Source organism: Tamandua tetradactyla, chromosome 4, assembly GCF_023851605.1.
Source record: "Tamandua tetradactyla isolate mTamTet1 chromosome 4, mTamTet1.pri, whole genome shotgun sequence".
NCBI lineage: Eukaryota > Metazoa > Chordata > Mammalia > Pilosa > Myrmecophagidae > Tamandua > Tamandua tetradactyla.
Genome location: NC_135330.1, coordinates 117,216,319 through 117,235,175, shown reverse-complemented (window position 1 = coordinate 117,235,175; position 18,857 = coordinate 117,216,319). Strand labels below are relative to the sequence as shown.

Genomic DNA, 18,857 nt, shown 5'->3' with positions numbered 1-18,857 from the left:
TTTACACAGCTCTATCTGTCCTCTCTTCCCTCTTTTCTTAGTCCCAGGTACTAAACCGAATATCCTATAGCCAGCAATCCTGTACCTCAAGCAGCAACTTGTCTGCTCTCCCAGTGTTCTGTAGGAGAACTCTGTCGACTGCCTTCCTCACAGGGTAAGTTCTGGGACTGTGAACCTGTGATAAGTGTCTTAGTTCAAGTCCCTCAGGCCACCACTAGACTGGTTGGGCCAGATGAACATGTTCCCAAGATGTGCTTGAGAGTTACTCTGTACAGACCAGCCCTGAGGGAGAGCACACATGCACAGTCAATCTGCCAATATTGGAAAGAGTATGTTCTTTTTCTCCTCTTCTTCTGTCTCCTCCTCCTTCTCTTTTTCTCCTTTTCCTTCTAATTTTTTTCTTCCCCTCCTCCTCCTCCTTCTTCCTTTTCTTGGTTTCTGGCATTCAAGGAAAGCCCTCTCATAACACTAACTCAATTCAAGTTTATGAAACAGGAGACGAGGGGAGAAAGATGGCAGCATAGGAAGATGTGGAATTTGGTTAGTCCTCTAGAGTAACTAGCAAATAGCCAGGAACTGTCTGGAACAACTGTTTGGGGGACATCTGTGACCAGACACGCATCGTACACCAGTCTGGAATGGGTGGAAGGACTGAGATCACAGCACAGAACTGTAAATAAAGCCTCCAAGCTACAAAGGTTGGGCCACTCCCCACACTGACACAGTAGGCTCTATTGGAGACTCTTCCCCATGGGAAAGTTCTAGCAGTTCTAGCAGTTCTACTAGGAGCAAGGGAAGATAGATCAACCAAACTCCAGTTGCCATTTCAATCAACAAATTTGGACTGCTGAATACAAGCTGAGCACAGATAAGCCCAGAGTAAGCAGAAAAGGAACCCTGGGTTCTTTTCCAGCAGAGAGGAGGTAGGGCTGATGAAAAACAACGTGGAGGGTTTTGCAGTCAGCCAAGCTCAGAATACTGGAAAAGGGCTGTTCCCCCAATACAAGGACACACAGAACTAGTACCAATCTGGTTCTTGACTCATGAACCTTGTGGGTTAGGGACTGACTCTGAAAAGGAATTTTTTTTCTTTTTAAACTATTCTTAGTAGCTCATTAGAGAAAGCTTTAGGCATTTCAATTGTCAGCATTGTCCCAGGCAAGGGCAAAGTTAAGATAGATCTGAGAGACAAAGTAAGGAGTCAAGGGAAAGAAAATGGTGCAGGGGGGCTGGGGGGGACAAGGCCAAGCTCAAGTGGTGGATTTCATTCAGAGAATTCAGACCTTAGGGGCTGTAAGACAGAAACAGCTTAAGCCTAACTTCTAACTCAGCCTCTGTCTAAAGAATGCCCCTGGCAGGGACAGTGTCTGCTTATAATTTAAAGCACCACATCACTTTATAGCGATGAGGAGCTGAAGCTGACAATGCCATCTCTAGGCAGGAAAGGAAAAGCAAAAAGTCTAGAGGCTTCACAGGAAACTCTGACAACCTGCTGGATCTCATCATCAGAGAAACATGATACTGATTACACACTCCATCTGAGTCCTGACCCTGATGGTCTGGAAAATTTTTATTACGGTTGATCATATCTGAAAAGAACCTCTCAAAACACAAGGTTCCATTTCAGCAGGGCAAAACCCAGAAAAACGAGAGTTGAAAAATTCTGATGAGTTAAGCAGAAGTTATGCTAGAGGTCTAGAATAATTTGAACTGAATGCCAAAGAACAGACAGAAGATAAAGCCAACCAACAAGAAAACCCTAGATAAAAGAGAGAAAATGACCTTCAGAATAAACTAATCAACAAAATCAGATACTTAAACACCAACAAAAAATTATGAGTCATTTGAAGTAAAACAAAGATATGGCACAGTCAAAGGAAGAAACTAATACTTCAAATGAGATACAACAGTTGAAACAACTAATTAAAGACACTCAAACAGACATATTAAATCAAATTTAAAAATCAAATAAATGAATTAAGGGAAGATATGGCAAAAGAAAGAATGGATTTAAAGAAGACATTGGGTGACCATAAAGAAGAACTCAGAAGTTTGACAAACAAATCACAGGACTTATGGGCATGAAAGGCACAATAGAAGAGATGAAAAATACAATGGAGACTTACAACAGCAGATTTGAAGAGGTAAAAGAAAGGATTAGTGAACTAGAGGATAGGACAACTGAAATCCTACATATAAAAGGACAGATAGGAAAGGAGTTAAAAAATATGGGCAGGGTCTCAGGGAACTCAATGACAAAATGAAGTGCATGAATATACTGTGCTGGGTGTCCCAAAAGGAAAAGAGAAGGGAAAAGAGGCAGAAAGAATAACAGAGGAAATAATTACTGAAAATTTCCCATCTCTTATGAAAGACATAAAATTTCAGATACAAGAAGGGCAGCTTATGTCAAAAAGAATATATATGAATATACCTACTCCAAGACAGTTAATAATCAGATTGGCAAATATCAAATACAAAGAGAATTCTGAAAGCAGCAAGAGAAAAGTGATCCATCACATACAAGGGAATCTTGATAAGATTATGTGTGGATTTTTCAGCAGAAGCCACTGAGGCAAGAAGGCAGTGGTATGATACATTTAAGATACTGAAAAGTAAAAAGTGCCAGCCAAGAATTCTATATACGGCAGAACTGTCCTTCAAAATTGAGGGAAAGTTTAAAATATTTTCAAACAAAGAGACACTGAGTTTGTGAACTAGAGACCAGTTCCATAAGGTATACTAATGGGAACACTACAGACAAATAGGAAAAGACAGGAGAGAGATATTTGGATAAGAATGTAGAATTGAAGACTATGAGGAAGGGTAAAAAGAGAGAGAGAGAGAGAAAATAAGAGAGAGAAAATAAAAGTCAAAATGGTAGAAGAAAGTACTGCCTTTATAGTGATAACATGAAATGTCAATGGATTAAACTCCCCAATCAAAAGACATAGACTGGCAGGATGGATTAAAAACAGGACCCATTTATATGCTGTCTACAGGAGACTCATTTTAGACCAAAGGACAAAAATAGATTGAAAGTGAAACATTGGAAAAAGATATTTCATGCAAACAATGACCAGAAAAATGCAGGGATAGCTATTAACATCAGATAAATTAGGCTTCAAATGTAAAACAATTAAAAGAGACAAAGACATAATGTATTGTGAGAAAATTAAGTTTAGCTTTCACACAAGATGGTGTAGAAAAGGGCAGCAGAATAACCCAAACCAGTTTTGCAGGCAAGGAAGGAGAGCACCTCTGATGTAAGCCTACAAATGGTGCTAAACAGGTGGAAACAAGTTTAAATAAGTAATGGCCAGGGATCATTGAAAAATAAAGTGTAATCAAAAGCAGGAACCTTCTGCTGGAATTAGAATTAGACTATCCAGAAAGGCTGTAACCTCTGGAGTATCCAATCAGCAGAGAAACAGGGAAGGGTCTGCGAGCTAGGCATAAGTTCAACCGTTTTGGCATTCTATTGTTTAGAGCACCAAGCACCATTCTTGCAAGATCGTGAATAAATTCTTTTCTTCTCCATATTCAGATGAGTGTTTATTCACTTTCAAGTACAACATTTTTTCTAACAGTATTAATAAAAGGGACAATTCATCGAGAAGACATAATAATCATAAATACTTATGCACTGAGACAGAGTGCCCCAAAATGCATGAGGCACACACTGACAACACTGATGGGAGAAGTAGACACTTCTATAATAATAGGTAGAGTATTCAATACAGCACTCTCATCAATGGATGTAACATCTAGACAAAGGATTAGGAAGGAAACAGTGATTTTGAGTAGAACAATATATGAACTAGACTTAACAGATATTTACAGAACATTACACCCCACAATAGCAGGAAACATTGTTCTCAAGTGCTCACGGATCACTCTCCAGAACAGACTACGTTAGATCACAAAAAAAAGTTTCAATAGACTAAAGCAAAAAATGCTTTTTTGGTACAAAAAATATATTTTGACTAGTGCATTTCCTAATATAACTTATGTGGACACCATAAGTACATGGAACCTTAAGTAGGGCATGAGATTTTGTTCGTTTGTCCAGAGTGATGCCCTGATAAATCCGAAAGTGATCTGAACAGTGAATAAAAAAGTATTTGCAAAGTTCCCTTCAGGGAATGGTGAGAAAGGAGGAAAATTCAACTTCCCCAAGTTGAATTCTTGATATTCTCACAAGCAGTGCAAACAACCAAAGCTATAGGCTGAGCCCCCAATCATGGGGTTTGTTCACATGAAACTTAACCCCACAAAGGATAGGTCAAGCCTATTTAAAATTAGGCCTAAGAGTCACCCCCAAGAGAACCTCTTTTGTTGCTCAGATGTGACCTCTCTCTCCAGCCAACACAACAAGCAAACTCACTGCCCTCCCCCTGTCTACATGGGACACGACTCCCAGGGGTGTGGACCTTCCTGGCAGTGTGGGACAGAAATCCTAGAATGAGCTGAGTCTCAGCATCAAGGGATTGAGAAAACCTTCTCGACCAAAAGGGGGAAGAGTGAAGTGAGACAAAATAAAGTGTCAATGGCTCTGAGATTCCAAACAGAGTAGAGAAGTTATTCTGGAGGTTATTCTTACACAAGATACCACCTTGTTAGTCGAGATGTAATGGAGAAGCTGGAAGGAACTGCCTGAAAATGTAGAGCTGTGTTCCAGTAGCCATGTTTCTTGAAAATGATTGTATAATGATATAGCTTTCAAAATGTGACTGTGTGATTGTGAAAACCTTGCGTCTGATGCTTCTTTTATCTACCTTATCAACAGAGGAGTAAAACAAATGGAATAAAAATAAATAATAAGGGGAACACATGTTAAAATAAATTTAGATTGAAATGCTAGTGATCAATGAAAGGAAGGGGTAAGGGGTATGGTATGCATGAATTTTTTTCTGTTGTCTTTTTATTTCTTTTTCTGAATGGATGCAAATGTTCTAAGAAATGATCATAATGATGATATGCAACTATATGATGATATTGTACATTACTGATTATATATGTAGAACGGAATGATCATACATTAAGAATGTTTGCATTTGGGAGATCCAAGATGGCATCTTAGTAAGGTACATGCGTCTTAGTTCCTCCGACTCCAAATCAACTAATAGGTGAACAGAAACAGTACAGAACAGCTCCTGGGGCTACAGCAGGGAATGGACACACAGCGTAACCCAGTCTGGGCTGGTTAGTCTGACTGCGAAACTCGGCTGTGGTGAGTGAGATCCCTGAGCGGCGGGCGATTTCCTGAGCAGCCGCAGCTGCGGCGCTCCGAGCTAATCCCTCCCTCCTTCCCGGGCTGGCTGAGAGACACGGAGAGACAAGCTTCCCAGCCAAGGCGGCCGGCGCCACACTTTTGCGGGCGGCTTCGAGTCTCGGCTTCGAGTCCGCGACTACGAGTCTCGGATCAGAGGGCTATCCAAAGTCTGGGCTGGCAAGTCTGACTGCGAGACTTGACAGCAGCGAGACCCCCGAGCGGCCGCAGCTGCGGCGGTCCGAGCTAATCCCTCCCTCCTTCCCGGGCTGGCTGAGAGACGCGGAGAGACAAGCTTCCCAGCCAAGGTGGCCGGCGCCACACTTTTGCGGGCGGCTTCGAGTCTCGGCTTCGAGTCCACAGCTACGAGTCTCGGATCAGAGGGCTATCCAAAGTCTGGGCTGGCAAGTCTGACTGCGACTCTTGGCTGCGGCGAGACCCCTGAGCAGCGTGCAATTTGCCGAGCAGCCGCAGCTGCGGCGGTCCGAGCTAATCCCTCCCTCCTTCCCCGGGCCAGCTGAGAGTATCGGAGAAGCAAGTTTCCCAAGCCGAGGCAGGCAGTGCCCTTCTTTTGAGGGCAGCTTCGAGTCTCGGCTTTGAGTCCGCGGCTACGAATCTCAGATCAGAGGGCTATCCAAAGTCTGGGCTGGCTAGACTGACTGCGAGGCTCGGCTGCGGTGAGACCCCCGAGCGGCGCGCGATTTCCCGATCAGCGGCAGCTGCGGTGGTCCGAGCTACTCCCTCCCTCCTTTCCGGGCCGGCTGAGAGTATTGGAGAAGCAAGTTTCCCAAGCCGAGGCAGGCGGCACCCCTCTTTTGCGGGCGGCTTCGAGTCTCTGCTTCGAGTCCGCGGATACGAGTCTCGGATAGGAGGGCTATCCAAGCCGCGGTAGCCCCCCCCCACGGGAGGCTTCCTGGTCCGGTGGGGAATCCCCCAGGCCCGCTGTGGCCCGCAACCAGCCACAGGGTCCCCTCAAGCCGCGGCAGCTGACGCCCCCACCACGTGCGGCCCCTGAACCAACGGAGAGAATTGGATCCGAAATCCCCAGGCCACAGAGATCAGTGACTGGGGGAGACCCATTCCAAACACTTGAGACAAACGTGTGCCACGTGCGCCACGTACTGGGCAAGATAAGAAAAACAGATCCCAGAGATTTCACAGAAAAATCTTACAACCTTGCTGGGTCCAACACCCAGAGAAATCTGAATAAATGCCCAGACGCCAGCAGCAGAAGATAACTGTCCACGCTCAAAAGATTGAGAATATGGCTCAGTCAAAGGAACAAACCAATACCTCAAATGAGACACAAGAGCTGAGACAACTAATGCTGAATATACGAACAGAAATGGAAAACCTCTTCAAAAATGAAATCGATAAATTGAGGGAGGACATGAAGAGGACATGGGCTGAACATAAAGAAGAAATAGAAAAACTGAAAAAACAAATCGCAGAACTTATGGAAGTGAAGGATAAAGTAGCAAACATAGAAAAAATAATGGATAGCTACAATGATAGATTTAAAGAGACAGAAGATAGAATTAGTGATTTGGAGGATGGAACATCTGAATTCCAAAAAGAAACAGAAACTATAGGGAAAAGAATGGAAAAATTTGAACAGGGTATCAGGGAACTCAAGGACAATATGAAGCGCACAAATATACGTGTTGTGGGTGTCCCAGAAGGAGAAGAGAAGGGAAAAGGAGGAGAAAAACTAATGGAAGAAATTTTCACTGAAAATTTCCCAACTCTTATGAAAGACCTAAAATTACAGATCCAAGAAGTGCAGCGCACCCCAAAGAGATTAGACCCAAATAGGCGTTCTCCAAGACACTTACTAGTTAGAATGTCAGAGGTCAAAGAGAAAGAGAAGATCTTGAAAGCAGCAAGAGAAAAACAATCCATTACATACAAGGGAAACCCAATAAGACTTTGTGTAGATTTCTCAGCAGAAACCATGGAAGCTAGAAGACAGTGGGATGATATATTTAAAATACTAAAAGAGAAAAACTGCCAACCAAGACTCCTATATCCAGCAAAATTATCCTTCAAAAATGAGGGAGAAATTAAAACATTCTCAGACAAAAAGTCACTGAAAGAATTTGTGACCAAGAGACCAGCTCTGCAAGAAATACTAAAGGGAGCACTAGAGTCAGATACAAAAAGACAGAAGAGAGAGATATGGAAAAGAGTGTAGAAAGAAGGAAAATCAGATATGATATATATAATACAAAAGGCAAAATGTTAGAGGAAAATATTATCCAAACAGTAATAACACTAAATGTCAATGGACTGAATTCCCCAATCAAAAGACATAGATTGGCAGAATGGATTAAAAAACAGGATCCTTCTATATGCTGTCTACAGGAAACACATCTTAGACACAAAGATAAACATAGGTTGAAAGTGAAAGGTTGGGAAAAGATATTTCATGCAAATAACAACCAGAAAAGAGCAGGAGTGGCTATACTAATATCCAACAAATTAGACTTCAAATGTAAAACAGTTAAAGGAGACAAAGAAGGACACTATATACTAATAAAAGGAACAATTAAACAAGAAGACATAACAATCATAAATATTTATGCACCGAACCAGAATGCCCCAAAATATGTGAGGAATACACTGCAAACACTGAAAAGGGAAATAGACTCATATACCATAATAGTTGGAGACTTCAACTCACCACTCTCATCAATGGACAGAACATCTAGACAGAGGATCAACAAAGAAATAGAGAATCTGAATATTACTATAAATGAACTAGACTTAATAGACATTTATAGGACATTACATCCCACAACAGCAGGATACACCTTTTTCTCAAGTGCTCATGGATCATTCTCAAAGATAGACCATATGCTGGGTCACAAAGCAAGTCTTAACAAATTTAAAAAGATTGAAATCATACACAACACTTTCTCGGACCATAAAGGAATGAAGTTGGAAATCAATAATAGGCAGAGTGCCAGAAAATTCAAAAATACGTGGAGGCTCAACAACACACTCTTAAACAACGAGTGGGTCAAAGAAGAAATTGCTAGAGAAATTAGCAAATACCTCGAGGTGAATGAAAATGAAAACACAACATATCAAAACTTATGGGACGCAGCAAAGCAGTGCTAAGAGGGAAATTTATTGCTCTAAATGCCTATATCAGAAAAGAAGAAAAGGCAAAAATTCAGGAATTAACTATCCATTTGGAAGAACTGGAGAAAGAACAGCAAGCTAACCCCAAAGCAAGCAAAAGGAAAGAAATAACAAAGATTAGAGCACAAATAAATGAAATTGAAAACATGAAAACAATAGAGAAAATCAATAAGGCCAGAAGTTGGTTCTATGAGAAAATCAATAAGATTGATGGGCCCTTAGCAAGATTGACAAAAAGAAGAAGAGAGAGGATGCAAATAAATAAGATCAGAAATGGAAGAGGAGACATAACTACTGACCTCACAGAAATAAAGGAGGTAATAACAGGATACTATGAACAACTTTACGCTAATAAATACAACAATTTAGATGAAATGGACGGGTTCCTGGAAAGACATGAACAACCAACTTTGACTCAAGAAGAGATAGATGACCTCAACAAACCAATCACAAGTAAAGAAATTGAAGCAGTCATTCAAAAGCTTCCTAAAAAGAAAAGTCCAGGACCAGATGGCTTCACATGTGAATTCTATCAAACATTCCAGAAAGAATTTGTACCAACTCTCCTCAAACTCTTCAAAAAAATCGAAGTGGAGGGAAAACTACCTAATTCATTCTATGACGCCAACATTACCCTCATACCAAAACCAGGCAAAGATATTACAAGAAAAGAAAACTACAGGCCGATCTCTCTAATGAATATAGATGCAAAAATCCTCAATAAAATTCTAGCAAATCGTATCCAACAACACATTAAAAGAATTATTCATCATGACCAAGTAGGATTCATCCCAGGTATGCAAGGATGGTTCAACATAAGAAAATCAATTAATGTAATACACCATATCAACAAATCAAAGCAGAAAAATCACATGATCATCTCAATTGATGCAGAGAAGGCATTTGACAAGATTCAACATCCTTTCCTGTTGAAAACACTTCAAAGGATAGGAATACAAGGGAACTTCCTTAAAATGATAGAGGGAATATATGAAAAACCCACAGCTAATATCATCCTTAATGGGGAAAAATTGAAAACGTTCCCCCTAAGATCAGGAATAAGACAAGGATGTCCACTATCACCACTATTATTCAACATTGGGTTGGAGGTTCTAGCCAGAGCAATTAGACAAGAAAAAGAAATACAAGGCATCAAAATTGGAAAGGAAGAAGTAAAACTATCACTGTTTGCAGACGATATGATAATATACATTGAAAACCCGGAAAAATCCACAACAAAATTACTAGAGCTAATAAATGAGTACAGCAAAGTAGCAGGTTACAAGATCAACATTCAAAAATCTGTAGCATTTCTATACACTAGCAATGAACAAGCGGAGGGGGAAATCAAGAAACGAATCCCATTTACAATTGCAACTAAAAGAATAAAATACCTAGGAATAAATTTAACTAAAGAGACAAAAAACCTATATAAAGAAAACTACAAAAAACTGCTAAAAGAAATCACAGAAGACCTAAACAGATGGAAGGGCATACCGTGTTCATGGATTGGAAGACTAAATATAGTTAAGATGACAATCCTACCTAAATTGATTTACAGATTCAATGCAATACCAATCAAAATCCCAACAACTTATTTTTCAGAAATAGAAAAACCAATAAGCAAATTTATCTGGAAGGGCAGGGTGCCCCGAATTGCTAAAAACATCTTGAGGAAAAAAAACGAAGCTGGAGGTCTTGCACTGCCTGACTTTAAGGCATATTATGAAGCCACAGTGGTCAAAACAGCATGGTATTGGCATAAAGATAGATATATCGACCAATGGAATCGAATAGAGTGCTCAGATATAGACCCTCTCATCTATGGACATTTGATCTTTGATAAGGCAGTCAAGCCAACTCACCTGGGATAGAACAGTCTCTTCAATAAATGGTGCCTAGAGAACTGGATATCCATATGCAAAAGAATGAAAGAAGACCCATCTCTCACACCCTACACAAAAGTTAACTCAAAATGGATCAAAGATCTAAACATTAGGTCTAAGACCATAGAACAGTTAGAAGAAAATGTAGGGAGATATCTTATGAATCTTACAATTGGAGGCGGTTTTATGGACCTTACACCTAAAGCAAGAGCACTGAAGAAGGAAATAAATAAATGGGAACTCCTCAAAATTAAACACTTTTGTGCATCAAAGAACTTCATCAAGAAAGTAGAAAGACAGCCTACACAATGGGAATCAATATTTGGAAACGACATATCAGATAAAGGTCTAGTATCCAGAATTTATAATGAGATTGTTCAACTCAACAACAAAAAGATAGCCAACCCAATTACAAAATGGGAAAAAGACTTGAATAGACACCTCTCAGAGGAGGAAATACAAATGGCCAAAAGACACATGAAGAGATGCTCAATGTCCCTGGCCATTAGAGAAATGCAAATCAAAACCACAATGAGATATCATCTCACACCCACCAGAATGGCCATTATCAACAAAACAGAAAATGACAAGTGCTGGAGAGGATGCGGTGAAAGAGGCACACTTATCCACTGTTGGTGGGAATGTCAAATGGTGCAACCACTGTGGAAAGCAGTTTGGTGGTTCCTCAAAAAGCTGAATATAGAATTGCCATACGACCCAGCAATACCATTGCTGGGAATCTACTCAAAGGAATTAAAGGCAAAAACTCAAACAGACGTTTGCACACCAATGTTTATAGCAGCGTTATTTACAATTGCAAAGAGATGGAAACAGCCAAAATGTCCATCAACAGACGAGTGGCTAAACAAACTGTGGTATATACATACGATGGAATATTATGCAGCTTTAAGGCAAGATAAACTTATGAAGCATGTAATAACACGGATGGACCTAGAGAACATTATGCTGAGTGAGTCTAGCCAAAAACTAAAAGACAAATACTGTATGGTCCCAATGATGTGAATCGACACTCGAGAATAAACTTGGAATATGTCATTGGTAACAGAGTTCAGCAGGAGTTAGAAACAGGGTAAGATAATGGGTAATTGGAGCTGATGGAATACAGACTGTGCAATAGGACTAGATACAAAAACTCAAAAATGGACCACAATAATACCTAATTGTAAAGTAATCATGTTAAAATACTGAACGAAGCTGCATCCGAGCTATAGGTTCTTGTTTTGTTTTGTTTTGTTTGTTTTGTTCTTATTATTATTACTTTTATTTTTTTTCTCTATATTAACATTCTATATTTTTTTCTGTTATACTGCTAGTTCTTCTAAACCGATGCAAATGTACTAAGAAACGATGATCATGCATCTATGTGATGATGTTAAGAATTACTGATTGCATATGTAGAATGGTATGATGTCTAAAAAAAAAATGGTCAGCACAATACTGCCTAATTGTAATGTAATTATGTTGGAACGCTGAATGAAGCTGCATCTGATCTATAAAAAAGAAAAAAAAAAAAAAGAATGTTTGCATTTGGGTGGGCCACGGTGGCTCAGCAGGCAAGAACGCTTGCCTGCCATGCCAGAGGACCTGGTTTCGCTTCCCGGTGCCTGCCCATGTAAAAAAAAAAAAAGAATGCTTGCGTTTGTTTGTTGTTATATACTTTTTTAATTAAAAAATTAATTAAAAAAACAAAAAAGAATCAAGGCTGCGGGAATATATTCAACAATTGCTGGTATTTCCTTCTAGCTATTCTTTTTTTTTTTAATTTTTTATTTATATATTTTTATTTCTATTCTTCTTTCTTTATTTAACTTGGATTTTTATTCCTTCTAGCTATTCTAACACACTAAAAACTAAATAAGGATATCTTATTATCCTTATTGGATAACCTCTTGATCATAATAATACTGAGAATAAGAATAATCTCTTGTCTCTGTTTGAAATGTCTCAACCAATGAAACTTTATTTTGTCTCATTTCTCTCTTCCCCCTTTTGGTCAAGAAGGCTTTTAGAGAAGTCATACACTTCTAAAAGCATCTATTGTGAAATATAATACGCAATTAGGAAAGTTCACAAAATGAGAATGTACAGCTCAATGAATGATCACATTGTGACCAGTCATGTAACAACCACCAAGGTTTAAAAGTAGACCACTGGCAAGGAGCACCCAGAAATCTCTCTTCTACCACCTCCCAGTAACCTCCTCTCCCTCCTTAATAAAAGTTGCGTCATGGTAATCACTTCCTTACTTTTCTTTGTAATGAAATTGTCTAAGCACAGAATACCCTTTTTCTTAGGAAATGGATATGGCAGCATTAAGAGTTCAAGGAGCGTACAACCTACACTCAAGTGTTCAGAAATTAATTGATAAATAGACATGATAGATAGATAGGTAGACAGACAGACAGATAGGAAGGTAGGTAGGTAGGTAGGTAGGTAGAGAGATAGGTAGATAGATAGATAGACAGACAGACAGACAGACAAAGAATGAAAAGGCAAATATGACAAAATGTTAAAATTGGTGGATCTGGGTGTCTGCTGGGGATAGTAGGGGTACATTGGAGTTCTCTGTATGGGTTTGTACTATTTTTGTAACCGCCCTATAAGTTTGAAAGTATTTCAAAATAAAAAGTTAAAAAAATATATGCTTCTCAATCCTTGTGGGTCAACAAAGAAATCAAAATTAAAGTCAAAGAAGCATTTGGAACTGAACAATAATGAAAATGCTACATATTAAAATTGTGACATGGAGCTAAATCCACGCTGTGCTCCAAGGCTAAAAGCTAATGAGCTCATTTTCAAATGCAAGAAGTTAAAAATAATAATAATAACAGAATAAGCCCTACAAACATTGAAAGAAGGAATAATAGACATATTTCCATAACTGGTTCTTTCTCAGTTTCCGGTCTCTGCAAACAATACTGCGTCTCGGTGAAGGCTTCCTTGTTTATCTGTGTAAAATAGGCCTCCTTCTACCTACTTTCTATCTCACAGCGCTTATCACAGTCTGTAAACACTTGTTTACCTTTAGGGGGGCTGTCTGGTCGACCACTATATCCAAGTGCCTGGCAACTGCTTGGTGAGTAAAGGCTCATTAAGTATGTATTGAATGAATAATACTGTTCTTCCTTCTATGTCCTTAACAAATCTCAAGAAATTAGCAAAGCTTGGTGATGACTGTCTTACTCCCACTAGCACCCCGAAAACATGATACAAACCATAGATAATGTGGTTAGTAAAAAATATAAAGCTACTGACATTTAGTTATTGTCATCACAGCTCACTTTAATGGGTTAACAGCTTAGACTTTTGGTTTCCTTTATATTTTGTTTTGTTTTGTTGTTTTGTTTTTTTGCATGGGCGGGCACTGGGAAGCAAGCCGGCGTCTCCGGCATGGCAGGCGAGAACTCTGCCTACTGAGCCACTGTAGCCCTTTATATTTTAAGTCTTTGTTATTTCTGTCACTTATTGTCAATTCCTGTGACTTTTGCTAGGTTCTTTGCCATTACTTCTTTAAGACTACAGACTAGGAACTATGCTTGATGCAGTTAGATGCTTAATCACTACCATTTAGTGGTAATTTTTTAAAGACATATTCTCAATAGAAGCTAAAGGATAAGTAGAAAGTGGTTAGGTCTGGGGAAAACAGAATCAAAATAGGTGGCAAAGAGGAAAGTAGGCGTGGATGGGGCAGAAAACCAGGAAGAAACCATTTTCTCAGAACCAAGTGGTTGTAAGAAACAGTCACTTATATTTATAGTTGCGAGTGGGAATAAAAGAGGAAGGAGAGAATACACTTCCTCATCACCTGAGATATATGCCAAACTCACTGACCATCACTGGAAAGATAGAAATGTTAGTACATATGTAGCATATTAAAATGTAAATTCACCAACAACTTCAAAAATGAGCTCTCAACACACAGGTGACTCTTAATGCTTTATCAAAACTACTGACTCTCCACATGTCCTAACCCTTTAGACCCCCAGTTTTGATTGCAAATACTTATCTAAAATTGCCATTGTAAATTATTTGTGTTCTGAGCAAATCTTGTGTGATATCTTTATTTTGTCTAGTAGTTTAGCTTTCTTTAAACTATTTGTGCTGTTTTGAAAGGATTTGTACCCTAGAAAAGCCATGTTTTTATCCTGATCCACTTGTAGAAGCAACCGTTTCTTTTCATCCCTATTCAATAATGTAGGTTGGAAGCATTTGATTAGATTATCTCCATAGAGACATGACACGCCCAATTGTGGGTATTAACTTTTTGATTAGATGAAGCTGTGACTCCACCATTCCAGGTGGGGGCTTGATTAGTTTACTGGAATCCTTTAAAAGAGGAAGCATTTTGGAGAGAGCCACAGAGCCACAGCACGATGAGAACCACGAGAGCCCATGCAGTCAGAGACCTTTGGAGATGAAGAAGGAAAACGCCACTGGGGGAGCTTCATGAAACAAGAAGCCTGGAGAGAAAGCTATCAGACGTCGCCATGTTCTCCATGTGCCTTTCCATTGATTCCAGAGGGTCAATGAAGTTCAGGGTTTCTCCATGTGAGAGAGAAACCCTGAACTTCATTGACCCTCTGGAATCAAGGTATCATTTCCTGGATGCCTTAGATTGGACATTTTTATAGACTTGCTTTAATATCAGATGTTTTCACAGCCTTAGAACTGTAAACTTGCAACTTATTAAATTCCCCTTTTAAAAGCCATTCCATTTCTGGTATATCTCATTCCAGCAGCTAACAAACCAGAACACTACTGTACCACTTGCAGTAAATTATTCTATGGACATCATCATAGCAATAATTCCTGAAGAAGGATTAATTTGTTTAATGAGCAATTATCAAACCTTTAGTCAAAATATACAAAAATTTTTCCCTCCAGGAGCTTACAGACTAGATTCGGAGTGGAGAAAACACATAATTTATGGTCAAGGTCACCAGGAAAAATGTCCTAGACAACATATGACCGACCTGAAGGATACTCATCCCACAAGTGTTATTGAATGCCCATGGTAGGCCAGCCACTGCGGTATTCACCTGGGAAACACAGCCACTGCAGTATTCACCTGGGAAACACAGCCACTGCAGTATTCACCTGGGAAACACAGCCACTGCAGTATTCACCTGGGAAACACAGCCACTGCAGTATTCACCTGGGAAACACAGCCACTGCAGTATTCACCTGGGAAACACAGCCACTGCAGTATTCACCTGGGAAACACAGCCTATGAACTATTTAGGCTGAATTCTATTTAGAAATAGGGTTTCTCTGCTGGTCAATAGTTTTCAAACTGTGCTTTGGACCATCTTCAGGGCTAGCAAAGGTAGGAGATGGGAAGGACCTGCCACACTGGTTACCAAATTCTGTTTCCTCTATCAGCCTCCTGGGTAACCTTGATTACATGCTCACTAACGGCCTGTCATTATTATCTCTGTTTTACAAATGGAAAACCAGACTTAGAGAGGATAAATAACTTAAGCATATGTGAAAATGGAGTGTTAAGGACTTGAATATAATGAAAGGAAGATTAAATCCAGAGGCCACAGTAGAAGAATAATTATCAGGTTTAGTGATGATTATATGTGAAAATCAAAAGATGTTCACAGCAGCGTTATTCATAATAACAAACCGTGGAAACAACCCAAGTGTCCATCAACAGATGCTATGAATAAACAAATTTGATATATACACACAATGGAATATTATTCGGCCATAAAAAAGGAATGAAGTTCTGATACATGTTATGACATGAATGAACCCTGGAAATATTATGCTGAGTGAAATAGGCCAGACACAAAATAACAAACATTATATGAGCCCACTTATACAAAATATCTAGAATATGCAAATTCATAGAGACAGAAAGTAGATTAAAAGTTACCAGGGGCTGGGAATAGGAGGAAAGGGGAATTATTGCTTAATGGGTGCAGAAATACTGTTTGGGGTCAGGAAAACATTTTGATAATGGATGGTGGTGATGGTAGCACACCACTGTAAATGTAATTAATGCCACTGATAATATACTGAAAATTTTTTAAATAGCAAATGCCATGTTATATATATATATATGTTACAAAAATACTTTTTTTAATCAAAAGAGAAAGAACAGTCAAAGCGACCTTAGTTGTAACCCAAAGCAAACAAGAATTTGAAGATATCAGCAATCACAAAAAGAGAGCGATGTCACCTTGAGAAAAGATGACGAGTCAATAAAAGAGAAACAAAAATATTTAAAGTTCAAAATGTGAGTGAAAATTACCAAAGGGGGAGTACAGAGAGAGAAGGATGGCCCAGGCAGATTAATATTAGTTGAAGCTTTAGCTTTCTCCTCGATAAAATGACGATAATAACATCTGACTGAAAGACCCTGTGACCAGAGGATTCCGAGTTAGTTTTCCGATACTGTTTTCAGCCTATTTCAGTTTCTCAATAAACGATCATTCCCTTTCTTTCTCCTTGGAGTGTGCAGTTAAAGCAGGGAAAGAATATGATCAGGGACACAATACTGAAACTCAACTGTATATACCTGTTCAAAATGACACTACTTAAGACTCTTCTACAAATGCAATGCAGTCCTGTGACTATTGTAGAAATACCGCAAGGTGTTTCATAGACCCTAACTAAAAGTTTAGTACAGCTAGAGAAGGATCATGCTAAATGATAATCCATCATCACTATATGCTAAAAGTGAGGGGAATCTGTGAAGCAAGAAAAATCGGAAAGAAACTTGGGGAAAATGCATCCCTTCAAAGATCCATAAAGGAAACGAGGTCAAGGGCCTGAGCAGGTGTGAATAAAAGACACTTGAATGATAGAGAAGGAAGGCAGAATCAAGAGCCATGTATTTCCCTAGAGATTGGAATTATTTTGAAAGCAAAGTTAGAGAATTTTATGGGAGTGACAGTTAAAGATATCTATAATAATACAGGGTGCATGGGTGGTTCAGTGATAGAATGCTCGCCTTCCATGTGGGAGACCCAGGTTCGATTCCTGGACCATGCACCACCCCCCAAAAATTATATATAATAATACAGGGTGATTCCTAAAATCATAAAGTAAAAACCACAAGAGCATCCTAAGTTCCCTTGTATGTGTGTGTGTGTGAATGTTTTTTAGAGTACTATGTGTGTCGTAAAACTGTTTATTAAGCAGTTTCAGTTCAGTAGATTTTGAGAGTTTTTATCTTTGTTTTATTTTTTTTTTAGGCAGATGGTGGAGGAAGGTGGCCCTTCCATTCAGCATTATTTTAATTTCCCAGCTGATTACTGATCACCTGCTCCCTCAGCAGCCTCCAAGATTAGAAAACAGTAATAGGTGCTGGAGGGGATTTTAAAAAGAGAAGTAAATTTCACTCTTTTCTTAAGGAGACTGAAATGTAGAAAGATATGTTTGATCATGATGTTAGATTCATCACGTATTTTAAATATAAAAGGAGAACCAAAATATATGTTACAGCTCCAATTAATGACATTTCAATTAGAGATTGCTTTTGCAGGAGGCCATTTCCATCATCAGCACTAGTTAGCAATAGAATTTGAATACAAGAGTAGAAGCTCTGTTGGCCCCAGAATATTCCTGTGCATTGTATGAATATAACAGGTGAATTTAACTTTGCCTTATCTTCTTTTTAACATGATAGAATCAAATAAATGTAACTAAACCTGCATTTCTGTAATCATTGGCGCGTGTCATTCTATGAGCAAGATTTCCGGCAATTGCCTCTGATGGTTAAGACCAGATCCCTGATTACTACCTTCAAAAACTAGGTTTGTTAAGGTTTGTTTTATTTTTAATCATTGCCTTATACCTTGCCACCAGATATCTTTATCTTTCCTTAATGGAAGGATTCCAGACATTTCTATTCACTTTCAGCTTGAAAATTCAACCCCTCCTTAGTTGTAAATCTTATTTAAAACTCCCCCCAAACTCCATCCCTCTTTTCCATCGATGCTTTATGTGAGATCTCAGGACTGAGCCCTTCAATTCCTACCACCACCACCCCCTCAGTTTCCTTGGCAGGTCCAGGAATCCAGATATGAATTAACTACCGGTACCGGCTGGTGCTGTATTCTGCTGATGGGAGTGTAAGAAAATTGCCTTTTCTCTCCAGTTAAGGCCGCCGATGCTGGTGACTCTCTCCACTCTTCTCTTCTCTCCCCAGCCCTCCTTATATACTGGGACACCCGCTCGTGAGTGCTAAGGCCCCCTCTGCCAGCTCTAGTAAACCCTGGGTGTCCAGCCCCAAATGGTGACATGGATCTTTAGAATGTGGAGTCAATAATGCGTCTTTGTTCTTAGCTCTGGACCCTAGTGAGCCAACTTGAGAGAGAGAGAGAGAGGAAAAACCCTTCTTAGCTTCCTGTTACTATATAGTCAGTTGCCTCTGGGGAGGAGAACTGAGGGTCTGGGATGGGAGGCAAACCAACATTTTGTTGCATAGACTTTTGTATTCTTTGAACTTTGTCCCATGTGCATCTATTTATTCAATTAAAAGTTTATTTTTTTAGAGGGAGGAAGAATAAATTAGT

The 18,857-nt window shown here is 39.3% G+C and overlaps 1 protein-coding gene across 1 annotated transcript in view; it reads right to left on the bottom strand.

Annotated features, from left to right (window-relative positions):
• Positions 1-18,532, bottom strand: part of VWA8 (von Willebrand factor A domain containing 8) — a 631,595-nt gene extending 613,063 nt beyond the window's left edge. Inside the window, exon 1 of the mRNA XM_077158362.1 lies at positions 18,384-18,532. The gene's annotated coding sequence lies outside the window, so the exon portion shown is untranslated. The remainder of the gene's footprint in view (positions 1-18,383) is intronic.
• Positions 18,533-18,857: the final 325 nt, after the last annotated feature.